The sequence below is a fragment of the Anser anser genome, assembly GCF_964211835.1.
Source record: "Anser anser genome assembly, chromosome: 12".
NCBI classification, from domain to species: Eukaryota; Metazoa; Chordata; class Aves; order Anseriformes; family Anatidae; genus Anser; species Anser anser.
In genome coordinates this window covers 414,651-436,693 of record NC_139733.1, presented here as the reverse complement: position 1 = coordinate 436,693, position 22,043 = coordinate 414,651, and the positions used below count along the sequence as shown (strand labels likewise).

Sequence of the window (22,043 nt, the reverse complement as noted above, 5' to 3'; positions counted from 1 at the left end):
CTCCACTGGGGATGCAGTACAGTGAGTCCAGAGAGTGCACTGGCACCACTGGGGATGCAGTGCAGTGAGTCCAGAGAGTGCACTGGCAGCACAGAGGATGCAGTGCAGTGAGTCCAGAGAGTGCTCTGGCACCACTGGGGATGCAGTGCAGTGAGTCCAGAGAGTGCACTGGCACCACTGGGGATGCAGTGCAGTGAGTCCAGAGAGTGCACTGGCACCACTGGGGATGCACTTCAGTGAGTCCAGAGAGTGCACTGGCACCACTGGTGATGCACTGCAGTGAGTCCAGAGAGTGCACTGGCACCACTGGACATGCAGTGCAGTGAGTCCAGAGATTGCACTGGCACCACTGGGGATGCAGTGCAGTGAGTCCAGAGAGTGCACTGGCACCAGAGGGAATGCTTTTCAGTGAGTCCAGTGAGTGCACTGGCACCACTGGGGATGCAGTGCAGTGAGTGCAGAGAGTGCACTGGCACCACTGGACATGCAGTGCAGTGAGTCCAGAGAGTGCAGTGGCACCACTGGGGATGCAGTGCAGTGAGTCCAGTGAGTGCACTGGCACAACTGGGGATGCAGTGCTGTGACTCCAGAGAGCGCACTGGCACCACTGGGGATGCAGTGCAGTCAGTCCAGTGAGTGCACTGGCACCACTGGGGGTGCAGTACAGTGAGTCCAGAGAGTGCACTGACACCACTGGGGATGCACTGCAGTGAGTCCAGACAGTGCACTGGCACCACTGGGGATGCAGTGCAGTGAGTCCAGAGACTGCACTGGCACCACTGGGAATGCAGTGCAGTGAGACCAGAGAGTGCACTGGCACCACTGGGGATGCAGTGCAGTGAGTGCAGAGAGTGCACTGGCACCACTGGGGATGCACTTGAGTGACTCCACAGAGTGCACTGGCAACACTGGGGATGCAGTGCAGTGAGTCCAAAGACTTCACTTGCACCACTGGGGATGCAGTGCAGTGAGTCCAGAGAGTGCACTGGCACCACTGGGGATGCAGTGAAGTGAGTGCAGAGAGTGCACTGGCACCACTGGGGATGCACTACAGTGAGTCCAGAGAGTGCACTGGCACCACTGGGGATGCACTGCAGTGAGTCCAGAGAGTGCACTGGCACCACTGGGGATGCAGTGCAGTGAGTCCAGTGAGTGTACTGGCACCACTGGGGATGCACTTCAGTGAGCCCAGAGAGTGCACTGGCACCACTGAGAATGCACTTCAGTGAGTCCAGAGAGTGCACTGGCACCACTGGGGATGCAGTGCAGTGAGTCCAGAGAGTGCACTGGCACCACTGGTGATGCAGTACAGTGAGTCCAGTGAGTGCACTGGTACCACTGGGCCTGCAGTGCAGTGAGTCCAGAGAGTGCACTGGCACCACTGGGGATGCAGTGAAGTGAGTCCAGAGAGTGCACTGGCACCACCAATGATGCAGTACAGTGAGTCCAGTGAGTGCACTGGCACTACTGGGGATGTAGTGCAGTGACTCGAGAGAGTGCACTGGCACCACTGGGGATGCAATGCAGTGAGTCCAGAGAGTGCACTGGCACCACTGGGGATGCAGTGCAGTGAGTCCAGAGAGTGCACTGGCAGCAGTGGGGATGCAGTGCAGTGAGTCCAGAGAGTGCACTGGCACCACTGGGGATGCAGTGCAGTGAGTCCAGAGACTTCACTGGCACCACTGGGAATGCAGTGCAGTGAGTGCAGAGAGTGCACTGGCACCACTGGGGATGCAGTGCAGTGAGTCCAGAGAGTGCACTGGCACCACTGGGGATGCAGTGCAGTGAGTCCAGAGAGTGCACTGGCACCAGAGGGAATGCACTGCAGTGAGTCCAGTGAGTGCACTGGCACCACTGGGTATGCAGTTCAGTGAGTGCAGAGAGTGCACTGGCACAACTGGGGATGCAGTGCAGTGAGTCCAGAGAGTGCAGTGACACCACTTGGGATGCAGTGCAGTGAGTCCAGAGAGTGCACTGGCACCACTGGGAATGCAGTGCAGTGAGTCCAGAGAGTGCACTGGCACCACTGGGGATGCACTGCAGTGAGTCCACAGAGTGCACTAGCACCACTGGGGATGCAGTGCAGTGACTCCAGAGAGTGCACTGGCACCACTGGGGATGCACTGCAGTGAGTCCAGAGAGTGCACTAGCACCACTGGGGATGCAGTGCAGTGAATCCAGAGAGTACACTGGCACCACTAGGGATGCAGTGCAGTGAGTCAAGAGAGTGCACTGGCACCACTGGGGATGCACTGCAGTGAGCCCAGAGAGTGCACTGGCACCACTGGTGATGCGGTGCCGGGAGTCCAGAGAGTGCACTGGCACCACTGGGGATGCAGTGCAGTGAGTCCAGAGAGTGCACTGGCACCACTGGGGATGCAGTGCAGTGAGTCCAGAGAGTGCACTGGCACCACTGGGGATGCACTGCAGTGAGTCCAGAGAGTGCTCTGGCACCACTGGGGATGCAGTGCAGTGAGTCCAGAGAGTGCACTGGCACCACTGGGGATGCAGTGCAGTGAGTCCAGAGAGTGCACTGGCACCACTGGTGATGCACTGCAGTTACTCCAGAGAGTGCACTGGCACCACTGGGGATGCGGTGCTGTGAGTCCAGAGAGTGCACTGGCACCACTGGGGATGCAGTGCAGTCAGTCCAGTGAGTGTACTGGCACCACTGGGGATGCACTGCAGTGAGTCCAGAGAGTGCACTGGCACCACTGAGAATGCACTTCAGTGAGTCCAGAGAGTGCACTGGCACCACTGGGGATGCCCTGCAGTGAGTCCACAGAGTGCACTAGCACCACTGGGGATGCAGTGCAGTGACTCCAGAGAGTGCACTGGCACCACTGGGGATGCACTTCAGTGAGTCCAGAGAGTGCACTGGCACCACTGGGGATGCAGTGCAGTGAGTCCAGAGAGTGCACTGGCAGCACTGGGGATGCAGTGCAGTGAGTCCAGAGAGTGCACTGGCACCACTGGGGATGCACTGCAGTGAGTCCACAGAGTGCACTGGTACCACTGGGGATGTAGTGCAGTGAGTCCAGAGAGTGCACTGGCACCACTGGGGATGCACTGCAGTGAGTCCAGAGAGTGCACTGGCACCACTGGGGATGCAGTGCAGTGAGTCCAGAGAGTGCACTGGCACCACTGGGGATGCACTGCAGTGAGTCCAGAGAGTGCACTGGCAGCACTGGGGATGCAGTGCAGTGAGTCCAGAGAGTGCACTGGCACCACTGGGGATGCAGTGCAGTGAGTCCAGAGAGCGCACTGGCACCACTGGGGATGCACTGCAGTGAGTCCACAGAGTGCACTGGCACCACTGAGAATGCACTTCAGTGAGTCCAGAGAGTGCACTGGTACCACTGGGGATGCACTGCAGTGAGTCCAGAGAGTGCACTAGCACCACTGGGGATGCAGTGCAGTGAATCCAGTGAGTGCACTGGCACCACTGGGGATGCAGTGCAGTGAGTCAAGAGAGTGCACTGGCACCACTGGGGATGCACTGCAGTGAGCCCAGAGAGTGCACTGGCTCCACTGGGGATGCAGTGCAGTCAGTCCTGTGAGTGTACTGGCACCACTGGGGATGCAGTGCAGTGAGTCCAGAGAGTGCACTGGCACCACTGAGAATGCACTTCAGTGAGTCCAGAGAGTGCACTGGCACCACTGGGGATGCACTGCAGTGAGTCCAGAGAGTGCACTGGCACCAACGGGGATGCACTGCAGTGAGTCCAGAGAGTGCACTGGCACCACTGGGGATGCACTTCAGTGAGTCCAGAGAGTGCACGGGCTCCACTGGGGATGCAGTGCAGTGAGTCCAGAGAGTGCACTGGCACCACTGGGGATGCAGTGCAGTGAGTCCAGAGAGTGCACTGACACCACTGGGGATGCAGTGCAGTGAGTCCACAGAGTGCACTGGCACCACTGGGGATGCAGTGCAGTGAGTCCAGAGAGTGCACTGGCACCACTGGGGATGCAGTGTAGTGAGTGCAGAGAGTGCACTGTGAACACTGGGGATGCAGTGCAGTGAGTCCAGAGAGTGCACTGGCACCACTGGGGATGCAGTGCAGTGAGTCCAGAGAGTGCACTGGCACCAGAGGGAATGCACTGCAGTGAGTCCAGTGAGTGCACTGGCACCACTGTGGATGCACTGCAGTGAGTCCAGAGAGTGCACTGGCACCACTGGGGATGCAGTGCAGTGAGTCCAGAGAGTGCACTGGCACCACTGGGGATGCACTGCAGTGAGTCCAGAGAGTGCACTGGCACCACTGGGGATGCAGTGCAGTGAGTCCAGAGAGTGCACTGTCACCACTGGGGATGCAGTACAGTGAGTCCACAGAGTGCACTGGTACCAGTGGGGATGCAGTACAGTGAGTCCAGAGAGTGCAGTGGCACCACTGGGCATGCAGTGCAGTGAGTCCAGAGAGTGCACTGGCACCACTGGTGATGCACTTCAGTGACTCCAGAGAGTGCACTGGCACCACTGGGGATGCAGTGCAGTGAGTCCAAAGACTTCACTGGCAAAACTGGAGATGCAGTGCAGTGAGTCCAGAGAGTGCACTGGCACCACTGGGGATGCACTGCAGTGAGTCCAGAGAGCGCACTGGCACCACTGGGGATGCACTGCAGTGAGTCCACAGAGTGCGCTGGAACCACTGAGAATGCACTTCAGTGAGTGCAGAGAGTGCACTGGCACCAACGGGGATGCACTGCAGTGAGTCCAGAGAGTGCACTGGCACCACTGGGGATGCACTTCAGTGAGTCCAGAGAGTGCACGGGCTCCACTGGGGTTGCAGTGCAGTGAGTCCAGAGAGTGCACTGGCACCACTGGGGATGCAGTGCAGTGAGTCCAGAGAGTGCACTGACACCACTGGGGATGCAGTGCAGTGAGTCCACAGAGTGCACTGGCACCACTGGGGATGCAGTGCAGTGAGTCCAGAGAGTGCACTGGCACCACTGGGGATGCAGTGTAGTGAGTGCAGAGAGTGCACTGTGAACACTGGGGATGCAGTGCAGTGAGTCCAGAGAGTGCACTGGCACCACTGGGGATGCAGTGCAGTGAGTCCAGAGTGTGCACTGGCACCACTGGGGATGCACTGCAGTGAGTCCAGAGATTGCACTGGCACCACTGGGGATGCACCTCAGTGAGTCCAGAGAGTGCACTGGCACCACTGGTGATGCACTGCAGTGAGTCCAGAGAATGCACTGGCACCACTTGGGATGCAGTGCAGTGAGTCCAGAGAGTGCACTGGCACCACTGGGGATGCAGTGCAGTGAGTCCAGAGAGTATACTGGCACCAGAGGGAATGCACTGCAGTGAGTCCAGTGAGTGCACTGGCACCACTGTGGATGCACTGCAGTGAGTCCAGAGAGTGCACTGGCACCCCTGGGGATGCAGTGCAGTGAGTCCAGAGAGTGCACTGGCAGCACTGGGGATGCAGTGCAGTGAGTCCAGAGAGTGCACTGGCACCACTGGGGATGCAGTGCAGTGAGTCCAGAGAGTGCACTGTCACCACTGGGGATGCAGTACAGTGAGTCCACAGAGTGCACTGGTACCAGTGGGGATGCAGTACAGTGAGTCCAGAGAGTGCAGTGGCACCACTGGGCATGCAGCGCAGTGAGTCCAGAGAGTGCACTGGCACCACTGGGGATGCACTTCAGTGACTCCAGAGACTGCACTGGCACCACTGGGGATGCAGTGCAGTGAGTCCAAAGACTTCACTGGCAAAACTGGAGATGCACTGCAGTTAGTCCAGAGAGTGCACTGGCACCACTGGGGATGCAGTGCAGTGGGTCCAGAGATTGCACTGGCACCACTGGGGATGCAGTGCAGTGAGTCCAGAGATTGCACTGGCACCACTGGGGATGCACTGCAGGGAGTCCAGAGAGTGCACTGGCACCACTGGTGATGCAGTACAGTGAGTCCAGAGAGTGCACTGGCACCACTGGGGATGCACTGCAGTGAGTCCAGAGAGTGCACTGGCACCACTGGGGATGCACTACAGTGAGTCCAGAGATTGCACTGGCACCACTGGGGATGCAGTGCACTGAGTCCAGAGAGTGCACTGGCACCACTGGGTATGCAGTGCAGTGAGTCCAGAGAGTGCTCTGGCACCACTGGGGATGCACTGCAGTGAGTCCAGAGAGTACACTGGCACCACTGGGGATGCAGTGCAGTGAGTCCAGAGAGTTCACTGGCACCACTGGGGATGCAGTCCAGTGAGTCCAGTGAGTGCACTGGCACGACTGGGGATGCAGTGCAGTGACTGCAGAGAGTACACTGGCACCACCGGGGATTCACTGCAGTGAGTCCAGAGAGTGCACTGGCACCACTGGGGATGCAGTGCAGTGAGTCCAGTGAGTGCACTGGCACCACTGGGGATGCAGTGCTGTGACTCCAGAGAGCGCACTGGCACCACTGGGGATGCAGTGCAGTCAGTCCAGTGAGTGCACTGGCACCACTGGGGGTGCAGTACAGTGAGTCCAGAGAGTGCACTGACACCACTGGGGATGCACTGCAGTGAGTCCAGACAGTGCACTGGCACCACTGGGGATGCAGTGCAGTGAGTCCAGAGACTGCACTGGCACCACTGGGAATGCAGTGCAGTGAGACCAGAGAGTGCACTGGCACCACTGGGGATGCACTGCAGTGAGTCCAGAGAGTGCACTGGCACCACTGGGGATGCACTTGAGTGACTCCACAGAGTGCACTGGCAACACTGGGGATGCAGTGCAGTGAGTCCAAAGACTTCACTGGCACCACTGGGGATGCAGTGCAGTGAGTCCAGAGAGTGCACTGGCACCACTGGGGATGCAGTGCAGTGAGTCCAGTGAGTGTACTGGCACCACTGGGGATGCACTTCAGTGAGCCCAGAGAGTGCACTGGCACCACTGAGAATGCACTTCAGTGAGTCCAGAGAGTGCACTGGCACCACTGGGGATGCAGTGCAGTGAGTCCAGAGAGTGCACTGGCACCACTGGTGATGCAGTACAGTGAGTCCAGTGAGTGCACTGGTACCACTGGGCCTGCAGTGCAGTGAGTCCAGAGAGTGCACTGGCACCACTGGGGATGCAGTGAAGTGAGTCCAGAGAGTGCACTGGAACCACTGGGGATGCAGTACAGTGAGTCCAGTGAGTGCACTGGCACTACTGGGGATGTAGTGCAGTGACTCGAGAGAGTGCACTGGCACCACTGGGGATGCAATGCAGTGAGTCCAGAGAGTGCACTGGCACCACTGGGGATGCAGTGCAGTGAGTCCAGAGAGTGCACTGGCAGCAGTGGGGATGCAGTGCAGTGAGTCCAGAGAGTGCACTGGCACCACTGGGGATGCAGTGCAGTGAGTCCAGAGACTTCACTGGCACCACTGGGAATGCAGTGCAGTGAGTGCAGAGAGTGCACTGGCACCACTGGGGATGCAGTGCAGTGAGTCCAGAGAGTGCACTGGCACCACTGGGGATGCACTGCAGTGAGTCCAGAGAGTGCACTGGCACCACTGGGGATGCACTGCAGTGAGTCCAGAGAGTGCACTGGCACCACTGGGGATGCACTACAGTGAGTCCAGAGATTGCACTGGCACCACTGGGGATGCAGTGCAGTGAGTCCAGAGAGTGCACTGGCACCACTGGTGATGCAGTTTAGTGAGTCCAGAGAGTGCACTGGCACCACTCGGGATGCAGTGCAGTGAGTCCAGAGAGTGTACTGACACCACTGGGGATGCAGTGCAGTGAGTCCAGAGAGTGCACTGGCACCACTGGGGATGCAGTGCAGTGAGTCCAGAGAGTGCTCTGGCACCACTGGGGATGCAGTGCAGTGAGTCCAGAGAGTGCTCTGGCACCACTGGGGATGCACTGCAGTGAGTCCAGAGACTGCACTGGCACCACTGGGGATGCACTGCAGTCACTCCAGAGAGTGCACTGGCACCACTGGGGATGCAGTGCAGTGTGTCCAGTGAGTGCACTGGCACCACTGGGGATGCAGTGCTGTGACTCCGGAGAGCGCACTGGCACCACTGGGGATGCAGTGCAGTCAGTCCAGTGAGTGCACTGGCACCACTGGGGATGCAGTGCAGTGAGTGCAGAGAGTGCAATGGCACCAATGGGGATGCACTTCAGTGAGTCCAGAGAGTGCACTGGGGATGCACTTCAGTGAGTCCAGAGAGTGCACTGGCACCACTGGGGATGCAGTGCAGTGAGTCCAGAGATTGCACTGGCACCACTGGGGATGCAGTGCTGTGACTCCAGAGAGCGCACTGGCACCACTGGGGATGCAGTGCAGTGAGTCCAGAGAGTGCACTGGCACCACTGGGGATGCACTGCAGTGAGTCCAGAGAGTGCACTGGCACCACTGGGGATGCAGTGCAGTGAGTCCAGAGAGTGCACTGGCACCACTGGGGATGCAGTGCAGTGAGTCCAGAGAGTGCACTGGCACCACTGGGGATGCACTGCAGTGAGTCCAGAGATTGCACTGGCACCACTTGGGATGGGTTTCAAGCCAACTGCATTAACCGCTCATGCTTCTTTCTTATGAGACGTTAGTAAACCAATTACATAGCCTTGTCAAGACTAAATCACAGGTAAAAATCCTGTACATCTCATGTGGCCAACCACTCCCAACTAGGATTCCAAGAACCAGGAGGTTCGGTGAAAATAGGGCTAGTGCTATTAGAGGGGTGATTATTAGGGTAAGCCCTAAGCTGTCTTTAATGGAGAAGTATGGGTGGAATGGGATTTTGTCGCAGTCTGATACGATTCCTAGTGGGTTATTTGAGCCTGATTCGTGTAGGAAGGTTAGGTGGACTAGGGTGATTCCTGCAATTAGGAAGGGCAGTAGGAAGTGGATGGCGAAGAATCGGGTTAAGGTTGGATTGTCTACTGAGAATCCTCCTCAGGCTCATTCTACTAGAGTTTGCCCAATGTACGGGATGGCTGAGAATAGGTTGGTGATTACGGTGGCCCCTCAGAATGACATTTGTCCTCATGGTAGGACATACCCTACGAAGGCAGTTGCTATTAGGGTGAGTAGGAGGATTACTCCTGTGTTTCAGGTTTCTTTGTATAGGTAGGAGCCGTAGTAGAGGCCTCGTCCGATGTGTAAGTAGATGCAGATAAAGAAGAGCGAAGCACCGTTGGCGTGGAGGTTGCGGATGAGCCATCCGTACTGGACGTCTCGGCATGTGTGAGCTACTGAGGAGAAGGCGAGTGAAGTGTCTGCCTTGTAGTGTATGGCTAGTAGCAGGCCTGTTAGGATTTGTGTGGCTAAGCAGATGGCTAGAAGGGAGCCGAAGTTTCATCAGGCAGAGATGTTGGAGGGGGCGGGTAGGTCGATTAGGGAGTTGTTGATTATTTTTAGTAGGGGATGGGATTTGCGGATGTTAGGGGCCATTAGTGAGTCTGTGTGTTATTAGGATTATTACCAGGATGGAGAGGGCGAAGGATCCTAGGTAGGCCTTAATTAGCCCTGTGTGTATTGAGGTTGCGGCTTTGCTTGCGGCTACTTGTAGTTCAGCAAGGCCCTCTGGCCCTATTTTTTTGAGTCAGGAGAGGTCGATCAAGTGTAGGGCAATGTTTTGTCCCTTTTCTAGTAGGTTTTTGGAGAAGAATCGGTGTACTAGGGGGTTGAAGTACCCTAATGCAGAGGAGAAGTTTATGAGGGGGTTTGGTTTGGGGTGAGTGAGGGTGTGTGTTATGTTCGATAGTTCTAGGGCTAGGATGATTCCTAGGATTGTTATGAGGATGGCAGCGGTTTTGGTGATAAGGGGTATGGTTATTGGGGGGGTTTTGGTTGGTGTGATGAAAGAGGTAATGATTATTCCTGCTGTAATGCTGCCTAGGGCGAGTCGGGTTAGGGGGGCGGTGATTAGTGGGTTGTTTTCGTTTATTGATACTATTGGGGGGATTCGGGTTTGTCCAGCTTGGACTAGGATGGTTATGCGGATGCTGTAGGTTGCGGTGAATGCTGTGGCTATAAGGGTTAGGAGTAGGGCTCAAGTATTTAGGTATGATGTGTTTAAGCTTTCGATGATGAGGTCTTTTGAGTAGAATCCGGCTAGGAATGGGGTTCCTATCAGCGCCAGGTTTCCGATGGTTAGGCAGGAAGTAGTGACTGGGAGTATTTTCTGTAGGCCTCCTATCTTTCGGATATCTTGTTCTCCGTTTAGGTTGTGGATGATAGACCCTGAGCATAGGAATAGTATGGCTTTAAAGAAGGCATGGGTTGAGATGTGTAGGAAGGCTAGTTGTGGGAGGTTTAGTCCGATAGTGACTATTATTAGTCCTAGTTGGCTGGATGTTGAGAAAGCAATGATTTTTTTGATGTCATTTTGGGTTAGGGCGCATGTGGCAGCGAATAGGGTTGATAGAGCACCTAGGCATAGGCAGGCAGTTAGGGCTGTCTGGTTGGTGGCTAGCAGGGGGTGCATGCGGATGAGCAGGAAGATTCCGGCTACTACTATGGTACTGGAGTGCAGTAGGGCTGATACTGGGGTGGGGCCTTCTATTGCTGCGGGCAGTCATGGGTGGAGTCCAAATTGGGCGGATTTTCCTGCGGCTGCGAGGATTAATCCTATGAGGGGGAGGATTGGGGTTTGGTGGGGGTGTACGGCTTGTTGGATCTCTCAGGTGTTGAATGTTGAAGCTAGTCATGCTATGCTCAGGATCAGTCCGATGTCTCCGATTCGGTTGTAGATTACGGCTTGTAGGGCGGCGGTGTTGGCATCTGCTCGGCCTTGTCATCAGCCGATGAGAAGGAAGGACATGATTCGTACTCCTTCCCAGCCTACGAATAGGAGGAATATGTTGTTTGCGGTTGTTAGGAGGAGTATGGCGACTAGGAATGTCAGTAGGTAGGTGAAAAATTTTGTTACGTATGGCTCTGAGGCCATGTATCATATGGCGAATTGTAGGATTGATCATGTTACAAATAGGGCGATTGGAAGAAATGTTATTGAGTATTGGTCTATTTTTAGGCTCAGGGGGATTTTAAAGTTTATAATGAATTTTCACTCCCAGTGGCAGGTGACAGATTCTACTCCCGAGTAGATGAATGCGGTTGTAGGGGCTAGGCTAATTAGGAATGCGGTTTTAACAGCGCGGGTGGTGGCTTGTGGGGTGTTTTTAAAGTTTTTAAATAGAAATGGCAGGATGATTGGGGTTAGGAGGATTGTCAGCGTGAGTAGTGTGAGGGAGTTGATTAGTAGTGTGGGGTTCACTCCTTTTACTTGGATTTGCACCAAGATGGGTGGTTCCTAAGACCAGTGGATTGCTGTTATCCTTTAAAAGTAAGGGGGCTGAGGTTTTAGGCTCAGATGTAAGAGTTAGCAGCTCTTGTTGGTTAAACCTTCCCCTCGGCAGGTAAGAAGGTTTGAACTTCTATTCTTAGAATCACAGTCTAATGTTTGGTTTAAACTATACTTGCATGAGGGGATTCCGGAGATCAGTTCGGGTTTGAGGATTAGGAGGAATATTGGGATAATGTGGAGTGTTATGAGCAGGTGTTCTCGCGTGGTTGAGTTTTGCATAGATGTGATGTGGGAGGGGATTGAGCCTCGTTGGGTCATTAGTAGTATGAATAAGGTGTAGGAGGCGGTTAGTAGGGTTGCGATTCCTGTTAGGATGATCGTGAAGGCAGATCAGTTGAATAAGGTGATTATAATGGTTAGCTCTGCTATGAGGTTTGTTGTTGGGGGTAAGGCTATGTTTGTTAGATTGGCCAGCAATCATCAGGTAGCTATGAGTGGTAGGAGAGGTTGTAGGCCTCGTGTGAGTAGTAGAATTCGGCTGTGCGTACGTTCATAGTTTGTGTTGGCTAGGCAGAATAGTATGGAGGAAGTTAGTCCATGGGAAATTATTAGGATCATTGCCCCTGAGAATGATCAGTGGGTTTGGATTATTCCTGCGGCGATAACTAGGCCTATGTGGCTAACGGATGAATAAGCGATTAGTGATTTTAGGTCTGTCTGTCGTAGGCAGATTGAGCTAGTCATTAGGGCGCCTCATAGGGCCAGGGTTAGGAAGGGGTAGTGCAGGAGGTTGGACAGTGGGCCCATAAATAGAGTGACTCGTATAATTCCGTATCCTCCTAGCTTTAGTAGTAGGGCGGCGAGGAGTATTGAGCCTGCGATGGGTGCTTCTACGTGGGCTTTTGGCAGTCAGAGGTGTAGGCCGTATAGTGGGGCTTTTACTATGAATGCTATGAGCAGTGCTAGACCTGATAGTATTCCTGTCCATGAGGTGGATAGGGTTGGGTGGGTTAGTTGTAGGGTTGGCAGGTGCAGGGTGCCAATTTTCACGTATAGGTGTATGATTGTGATTAGCAGGGGTAGAGAGCTTACTGGCGTGTAGAATAGCAGGTAGATGCCAGCGCTTAGGCGTTCTGGTTGGTTCCCCCATCGGGTGATTAAGATTAGGGTGGGAATGAGGGTTGCTTCAAATGAGATGTAAAATAGTGCTAGTTCTGTGGTGGAAAAGGCTAGTAGGATGAATGGCTGGACTGCGACTAAGGTTGAGATAAAGATTCGTTTGCGTTGTAGGGGTTCTTGTTGCAGGTGGTTTTGGCTTGCTATGATTATGAGTGGGAGTAGTCAGCAGGATAGTACTAGGAGGGGGGATGAGATTTGGTCAATTCCTGTTCAGTTGGATAAAAATTTGTAGGGGTAGTAGGTTGGGATTAATCACTGTAGGCTTAGGGCAGCGATTAGGAGGCTGTATAAGGTGGTGTTAGTCCATAGAAATTTTGGTGGAGACAGCAGGGCTGTTGGAAGAAGTATGATTGTGGGTAGGATGATTTTTAGCATTGCAGGAGGTTTAGGTTGTGTAGATGGTCGGAGCCATGTGTGCGGGTGGAGGCTACTAGGATGGCCAGGCCTGTGCCCGCCTCACACGCTGAGAAGGTTAGCATGAGAATTGGTACCATGGTGAATGAGGAGACTTGGTTTTCGATGGATCATATTGATAGGCCTACGAATATCGATAATATTATGCTTTCAAGGCATAGTAGGGCGGATACTAGGTGGGTTCGGTGGAAGGCTAGTCCTAGTCCGCTGAAAATGAAGGCTGAGTAGAAGCTTAAATGTAGGGGCGACATAAGAAAGTTACAGGGTTGGCTGTAATCTGCTGGGTCGAAACCAGCTATCTTTTTGGTTAGACTAACTTTCTGTTATTCTGCTCATTCTAGGCCCCCTTGAATTCACTCGTAGGCCAGTCCGAGTGTTAGGAGAAGGAGGATCACTACAGTTCAGGTGAGGGTCATTAGGGGGGATTGGAGTTGGACGGCTCATGGCAGGGGGAGTAGGAGGGCGATTTCTAGGTCGAATAGGACGAACAGGATGGCTACTGAGGAAGAATCGGACTGAGAATGGTAATCGAGCAGATCCAAGTGGGTCGAATCCACATTCGTACGGTGAGAGTTTCTCTGAGTCGGGGTTTATTTGGGCGAGTCAGAAGTTTAATGCGGTTAGGGCGGCGCTTAGGATTGATGATAGGGCGAATATGAACATGAGTGCGTTCATTGCTCTCCTCTGGGTTTATACCAGATTCTAGAGATTGGAAGTCAATTGTAATTAATATACTAGAAGAGCAAGATCCTCATCAGTAGATGGTTATGTAGAGGAATAGTCAGATGACGTCTACGAAGTGTCAGTATCAGGCTGCTGCCTCGAATCCGAAGTGGTGGTCTGATGTAAAGTGGAACTTGATCAGTCGGAAGAGGCAGACGGTCAGGAAGGAGGATCCGATGATTACGTGGAGTCCGTGGAATCCAGTGGCAACGAAGAAGGTAGATCCGTAGACGCTATCGGCGATTGAGAATGGGGCTTCGTGGTATTCTATTGCTTGTAGGGCTGTGAAGTAGAATCCCAGGAGGATCGTTAGGGTTAGGGCGTGGATGGCGTGTTTTCGGTTTCCTTCTGTGATGCTGTGATGGGCTCACGTTACGGTAACGCCTGAGGCTAGTAGGATGGCTGTGTTTAGTAGGGGGACTTCTATCGGGTTGAGTGGTTTAATTCCTGTTGGGGGTCATTGGCCTCCTAGTTCTGGGGTTGGGGCCAGGCTCGAGTGGAAGAACGCTCAGAAGAACCCTAAGAAGAAGAATGCTTCGGATGTGATGAAAAGGATTATGCCGTATCGTAGGCCTTTTTGGACTGTGGGAGTGTGATGGCCTTGGAAGGTGCTTTCTCGTACAATGTCTCGTCATCATTGGAGTATTACTAGGAGTATTGAGATGAGGCCTAGGGTTAGTAGTATGGATGAGTTGTAGTGGAATCACATGATTAATCCTGAGGTTGTGAGTAGGGCGGCGGCTGCCCCGAAGATTGGTCAAGGGCTTGGGTCAACTATGTGGTATGAGTGTGCTTGGTGTGCCATTAGATGTTTTCTTGTAAGTATAGGCTTAGAAGGAGCACGAAGACGTAGGCCTGGATTATGGCTACTGCTACTTCTAGGATGGTTAGGAGTAGTAGGATGATTATTGTTAGGATGGATACTGCAGGAAGGGTGGGTATTAATGCAATGGAGGCTGTAGAGATGAGTTGGATGAGTAAGTGTCCTGCTGTAAGGTTGGCTGTAAGGCGGACTCCGAGGGCTAGGGGGCGGATTAGTAGGCTGGTTGTTTCGATCAGGATTAGTGCGGGGATTAGGGGTGTAGGGGTACCTTCGGGTAATAGGTGGGCTAAAGAGGCTGATGGTTGGTTTCGTAGGCCTGTTAGTAGTGTGGCGAGCCATAGTGGGAAGGCTAGGGCTATGTTCATAGATAGTTGGGTGGTTGGGGTGAATGTATATGGAAGGAGGCCTAGAAGGTTGATTGTAAGAAGTATGATTATTAGGGATGTAAATATTATGGCTCATTTGTGGCCATTTTTGTTGAGTGGGACTATTAGTTGTTTTGTGATTAGGTGAAGGAGTCATGTTTGGATAGTAGAAAGGCGGTTGTTGATTCATGGGTTGTTTGGGGACGGGAATAGTAGGGCTGGGAAGAGTAGGGATAGTAGGATTAAGGGGATGCCGAATAGATTGGGGCTGGAAAATTGGTCAAAGAAGCTTAGGTTCATGGTCAGGATCATGGTGTGGGTTTGGTAGTGAGGGAGGTCTTATTTGATGGGGGGTTGGTTGTGGTGAAGGCTAGTAGTTTTGGTTGGATGAGGAGTGCTAGGGTTAATCAGGTTATAATTATGATTGAAAATCATGGTGCGGGGTTAAGCTGTGGCATATCATTAAGGAGGGGGAAGTCCCTCTTTGGCTAGCTTAAAAGGCTAGTGCTGTTGCATAGCTTCTTAATGATTAGGATGATGATAGAAGGGACGATCAGGCCTCGAAATGTGGGAGTGGGGTTGATTCTACTACAATGGGTATGTAGCTGTGATTAGCCCCGCAAATTTCTGAGCATTGTCCGTAAAAAATCCCAGGCCGGGTGGTAATGAATGAAGTTTGGTTTAGTCGGCCTGGGATTGCGTCTGTTTTAACTCCGAGCGTTGGGACTGCTCAGGAGTGGAGTACGTCTCCTGCAGTAATGATCACGCGGATGGGGGATTCTATTGGGATAACTACGCGGTGGTCAACTTCTAGCAGTCGGAAGTGGCCGTTGGGTAAGTCTGGGGTGGGCACTATGTAGGAGTCGAATGATAGGTCTTTGAAGTCTGTGTATTCGTAGCTTCAGTATCATTGGTGGTCGATGGCTTTTAGGGTGAGGTCTGGTTCATCGATTTTGTCCATTATGTAGAGGATTTGTAGGGATGGGAGGGCGAGGAGTACCAGGACGATAGCAGGTAGGATTGTCCAGATCAGCTCTACTTCTTGGGCGTCTACAGCATTGGACGAGAGTTTTTCTGTTAGTATGTGGGCTAAAAGGTAGAGAACTAGGCTGCAGATAGCTAGGGCAACGATTAGGGCGTGGTCGTGGAATTCAACGAGTTCTTCTATGATGGGTGATGAGGCGTCTTGGAATCCTAGTTGGGAGTGGTTGGCCACATGAGATGTACAGGATTTTTACCTGTGATTTAGTCTTGACAAGGCTATGTAATTGGTTTACTAACGTCTCATAAGAAAGAAGCATGAGCGGTTAATGCAGTTGGCTTGAAACCAGCATGTGAGGGTTTGATTCCTTCCTTTCTTGTACTTGGACGAAGGCCGGTTCCTCGAAAGTATGGTATGGGGGAGGGCAGCCGTGGATTCATTCAACGTTTGTGGTAGTTAGTTCTGGTTGTAGGACTTTTCGTTTGGCCGGAAAGGCTTCTCAGATGATGAATATTAGTATGATTACGGCTACTATTGAGATTAGGGAGCCGATGGAGGAAATGGTGTTTCATAGTGTGTAGGCGTCGGGATAGTCCGAGTATCGTCGGGGTATTCCTGCTAGGCCTAGGAAGTGCTGGGGGAAGAACGTTAGGTTTACTCCTGTAAATATTACCCCGAAGTGGGCTTTTGCTCATGTTTGGTGTAGGGTAAACCCAGTGAGTAGTGGGAATCAGTGAGTAAATCCTGCTAGAATGGCAAAGACGGCGCCTATGGATAGGACGTAGTGGAAGTGGGCAACTACGTAGTACGTGTCGTGCAGGGCGATGTCTAGGGAAGAGTTTGCAAGAACGATTCCTGTTAATCCTCCGATGGTAAATAGGAAGATAAATCCTAGAGCTCATAGTATTGGGGGGGTCTCATTTGATTGTTCCTCCGTGCAGGGTGGCTAGTCAGCTAAATACTTTGATTCCGGTAGGGATGGCAATGATTATAGTGGCTGATGTAAAGTAGGCTCGGGTATCAACGTCTATTCCTACTGTAAACATGTGGTGAGCTCAGACGATGAATCCTAGGAAGCCGATGGATAGTATGGCTCAGACTATTCCCATGTAGCCGAAGGGCTCCTTTTTGCCTGAGTAGTACGTGACTACGTGTGAGATGATTCCGAACCCCGGTAGGATCAGAATATAGACTTCTGGGTGTCCGAAGAATCAGAATAGGTGTTGGTACAGGATTGGGTCTCCTCCTCCAGCGGGGTCGAAGAATGTGGTGTTTAGGTTTCGATCAGTTAGTAATATTGTAATACCGGCGGCGAGTACGGGGAGTGATAGAAGGAGTAGGATGGCGGTAATTAGTACGGATCAGACAAATAGTGGGGTTTGGTATTGTGAGAGTGCGGGGGGTTTTATGTTGATGGCTGTGGTGATAAAGTTGATGGCCCCAAGGATGGAGGAGATACCGGCTAAGTGGAGTGAGAAGATAGCCAGGTCTACTGAAGCTCCGGCGTGGGCAAGGTTACCTGCTAGGGGAGGGTAGACAGTTCAGCCTGTGCCGGCGCCAGCTTCTACAGTGGATGAGACTAGTAGTAGGAGGAATGATGGGGGGAGGAGTCAAAAGCTTATGTTGTTTATTCGCGGGAATGCTATGTCGGGGGCACCGATTATGAGGGGGACAACTCAGTTGCCGAATCCTCTGATCATGAGCGGATGCAGTGCAGTGAGTCCAGAGAGTGCACTGGCACCACTGGGCATGCAGTGCAGTGACTCCAGAGAGTGCACTGGCACCACTGGGGATGCAGTGCAGTGAGTCCAAAGACTTCACTGGCAAAACTGGGGATGCAGTGCAGTGAGTCCAGAGAGTGCACTGGCACCACTGGGGATGCAGTGCAGTGAGTCCAGAGATTGCACTGGCACCACCGGGGCTGCAGTGCAGTGAGTCCAGAGAGTGCACTGGCACCACTGGGGATGCACTGCAGTGAGTCCAGAGAGTGCACTGGCACCACTGGTGATGCAGTACAGTGAGTCCAGAGAGTGCACTGGCACCACTGGGGATGCACTGCAGTGAGTCCAGAGAGTGCACTGGCACCACTGGGGATGCACTACAGTGAGTCCAGAGATTGCACTGGCACCACTGGGGATGCAGTGCACTGAGTCCAGAGAGTGCACTGGCACCACTGGGGATGCAGTGCATTGAGTCCAGAGAGTGCACTGGCACAACTGGGGATGCACTTCAGTGAGTCCAGAGAGTGCACTGACACGACTGGGGATGCAGTGCAGTGAGTCCAGAGAGTGCACTGGCACCACTGGGGATGCAGTGCAGTGAGTCCAGAGAGTGCTCTGGCACCACTGGGGATCCAGTGCAGTGAGTCCAGAGAGTGCACTGGCACCACTGGGGATGCAGTGCAGTGAGTCCAGAGAGTGCACTGGCACCACTGGGGATGCAGTCCAGTGAGTCCAGTGAGTGCACTGGCACCACTGGGGATGCAGCGCAGTGACTGCAGAGAGTACACTGGCACCACCGGGGATTCACTGCAGTGAGTCCAGAGAGTGCACTGGCACCACCTGTGATGCAGTGCAGTGAGTCCAGTGAGTGCACTGGCACCACTGGGGATGCAGTGCTGTGACTCCAGAGAGCGCACTGGCACCACTGGGGATGCAGTGCAGTCAGTCCAGTGAGTGCACTGGCACCACTGGGGGTGCAGTACAGTGAGTCCAGAGAGTGCACTGACACCACTGGGGATGCAGTGCAGTGAGTCCAGACAGTGCACTGGCACCACTGGGGATGCAGTGCAGTGAGTCCAGAGAGTGCACTGGCACCACTGGGGCTTCAGTGCAGTGAGACCAGAGAGTGCACTGGCACCACTGGGGATGCACTGCAGTGAGTCCAGAGAGTGCACTGGCACCACTGGGGATGCACTGCAGTTAGTCCAGAGAGTGCACTGGCACCACTGGGGATGCAGTACAGTGAGTCCAGAGAGTGCACTGGCACCACTGGGGATGCAGTACAGTGAGTCCACAGAGTGCACTGGCACCACTGGACATGCAGTGCAGTGAGTCCAGAGAGTGCACTGGCACCACTGGGGATGCACTTCAGTGACTCCAGAGAGTGCACTGGCACCACTGGGGATGCAGTGCAGTGAGTCCAAAGACTTCACTGGCACCACTGGGGATGCAGTGCAGTGAGTCCAGAGAGTGCACTGGCACCACTGGGGATGCAGTGAAGTGAGTGCAGAGAGTGCACTGGCACCACTGGGGATGCACTGCAGTGAGTCCAGAGAGTGCACTGGCACCACTGGGGATGCACTACAGTGAGTCCAGAGAGTGCACTGGCACCACTGGGGATGCAGTGCAGTGAGTCCAGAGAGTGCACTGGCACCACTGGGGATGCAGTGCAGTGAGTCCAGTGAGTGTACTGGCACCACTGGGGATGCACTTCAGTGAGCCCAGAGAGTGCACTGGCACCACTGAGAATGCACTTCAGTGAGTCCAGAGAGTGCACTGGCACCACTGGGGATGCACTGCAGTGAGTCCAGAGAGTGCACTAGCACCACTGGGGATGCAGTGCAGTGAATCCTGTGAGTACACTGGCACCACTGGGGATGCAGTGCAGTGAGTCCAGAGAGCTCACTGGCACCACTGGGGATGCAGTGCAGTGAGTCCAGAGAGTGCACTGGCACCACTGGTGATGCAGTACAGTGAGTCCAGTGAATGCACTGGAACCACTGGGGATGCAGTGCAGTGAGTCCAGAGAGTGCACTGGCACCACTGGTGATGCAGTACAGTGAGTCCAGTGAGTGCACTGGTACCACTGGGCCTGCAGTGCAGTGAATGCAGAGAGTGCACTGGCACCACTGGGGATGCAGTGCAGTGAGTCCAGAGAGTGCACTGGCACCACCGATGATGCAGTACAGTGAGTCCAGTGAGTGCACTGGCACCACTGGGGATGCAGTGCAGTGACTCGAGAGAGTGCACTGGCACCACTGGGGATGCAGTGCAGTGAGTCCAGAGAGTGCACTGGCACCACTGGGGATGCAGTGCAGTGAGTCCAGAGAGTGCACTGGCAGCAGTGGGGATGCAGTGCAGTGAGTCCAGAGACTTCACTGGCACCACTGGGGATGCAGTGCAGTGAGTCCAGAGAGTGCACTGGCACCACTGGTGATGCAGTGCAGTGAGTCCAGAGACTTCACTGGCACCACTGGGGATGCAGTGCAGTGAGTCCAGAGAGTGCATTGGCACCACTGGGGATGCAGTGCAGTGAGTCCAGAGAGTGCACTGGCACCACTGGGGATGCACTGCTGTGAGTCCAGAGAGTGCACTGGCACCACTGGTGATGCAGTACAGTGAGTCCAGAGAGTGCACTGGCACCACTGGGGATGCACTGCAGTGAGTCCAGAGAGTGCACTGGCAGCACTGGGGATGCACTACAGTGAGTCCAGAGATTGCACTGGCACCACTGGGGATGCAGTGCAGTGAGTCCAGAGAGTGCACTGGCACCACTGGGGATGCAGTGCACTGAGTCCAGAGAGTGCACTGGCACCACTGGGGATGCACTTCAGTGAGTACAGAGAGTGCACTGACACCACTGCGGATACAGTGCAGTGAGTCCAGAGAGTGCACTGGCACCACTGGGGATGCAGTGCAGTGAGTCCAGAGAGTGCTCTGGCACCACTGGGGATGCACTGCAGTGAGTCCAGAGAGTACACTGGCACCACTGGGGATGCAGTGCAGTGAGTCCAGAGAGTGCACTGGCACCACAGGGGATGTAGTGCATTGAGTCCAGAGAGTGCACTGGCACCACTGGTGATGCAGTCCAGTGAGTCCAGTGAATGCACTGGCACCACTGGGGATGCTGTGCAGTGAGTGCAGAGAGTGCACTGGTACCACCTGTGTTGCAGTACAGTGTGTCCAGTGAGTGCACTGGCACCACTGGGGATGCAGTGCTGTGACTCCGGAGAGCGCACTGGCACCACTGGGGATGCAGTGCAGTCAGTCCAGTGAGTGCACTGGCACCACTGGGGATGCAGTGCAGTGAGTGCAGAGAGTGCAATGGCACCACTGGTGATGCACTTCAGTGAGTTCAGAGAGTGCACTGGCACCACTGGGGATGCAGTGCAGTGAGTCCAGAGATTGCACTGGCACCACTGGGGATGCAGTGCTGTGACTCCAGAGAGCGCACTGGCACCACTGTGGATGCAGTGCAGTGAGTGCAGAGAGTGCACTGGCACCACTGGGGATGCACTTCAGTGAGTCCAGAGAGTGCACTGGCACCACTGGGGATGGACTGCAGTGAGTCCAGAGAGTGCACTGGCACCACTGGGGATGCACTGCAGTGAGTCCAGAGAGTGCACTGGCACCACTGGTGATGCAGTGCAGTGAGTCCAGAGAGTGCACTGGCACCACTGGGGATGCAGTGCAGTGAGTCCAGAGAGTGCACTGGCACCACTGGGGATGCAGTGCAGTGAGTCCAGAGAGTGCACTGGCACCACTGGGGATGCAGTGCTGTGACTCCAGAGAGCGCACTGGCACCACTGGGGATGCAGTGCAGTGAGTGCAGAGAGTGCACTGGCACCACTGGGGATGCACTTCAGTGAGTTCAGAGAGTGCACTGGCAGCACTGGGGATGGGTTTCAAGCCAACTGCATTAACCGCTCATGCTTCTTTCTTATGAGACGTTAGTAAACCAATTACATAGCCTTGTCAAGACTAAATCACAGGTAAAAATCCTGTACATCTCATGTGGCCAACCACTCCCAACTAGGATTCCAAGAACCAGGAGGTTCGGTGAAAATAGGGCTAGTGCTATTAGAGGGGTGATTATTAGGGTAAGCCCTAAGCTGTCTTTAATGGAGAAGTATGGGTGGAATGGGATTTTGTCGCAGTCTGATACGATTCCTAGTGGGTTATTTGAGCCTGATTCGTGTAGGAAGGTTAGGTGGACTAGGGTGATTCCTGCAATTAGGAAGGGCAGTAGGAAGTGGATGGCGAAGAATCGGGTTAAGGTTGGATTGTCTACTGAGAATCCTCCTCAGGCTCATTCTACTAGAGTTTGCCCAATGTACGGGATGGCTGAGAATAGGTTGGTGATTACGGTGGCCCCTCAGAATGACATTTGTCCTCATGGTAGGACATACCCTACGAAGGCAGTTGCTATTAGGGTGAGTAGGAGGATTACTCCTGTGTTTCAGGTTTCTTTGTATAGGTAGGAGCCGTAGTAGAGGCCTCGTCCGATGTGTAAGTAGATGCAGATAAAGAAGAGCGAAGCACCGTTGGCGTGGAGGTTGCGGATGAGCCATCCGTACTGGACGTCTCGGCATGTGTGAGCTACTG

At 53.9% G+C, this 22,043-nt stretch overlaps 1 long non-coding RNA gene across 1 annotated transcript in view; it reads left to right on the top strand.

Moving 5' to 3' along the window:
• Nucleotides 1–9,375: 9,375 nt before the first annotated feature.
• The window catches only part of LOC310880201, a 32,671-nt gene continuing 20,003 nt past the window's right edge, over nt 9,376–22,043 (top strand). The window contains exon 1 of the long non-coding RNA XR_014571527.1: nt 9,376–9,503. This is a non-coding gene — a long non-coding RNA (uncharacterized lncRNA). The remainder of the gene's footprint in view (nt 9,504–22,043) is intronic.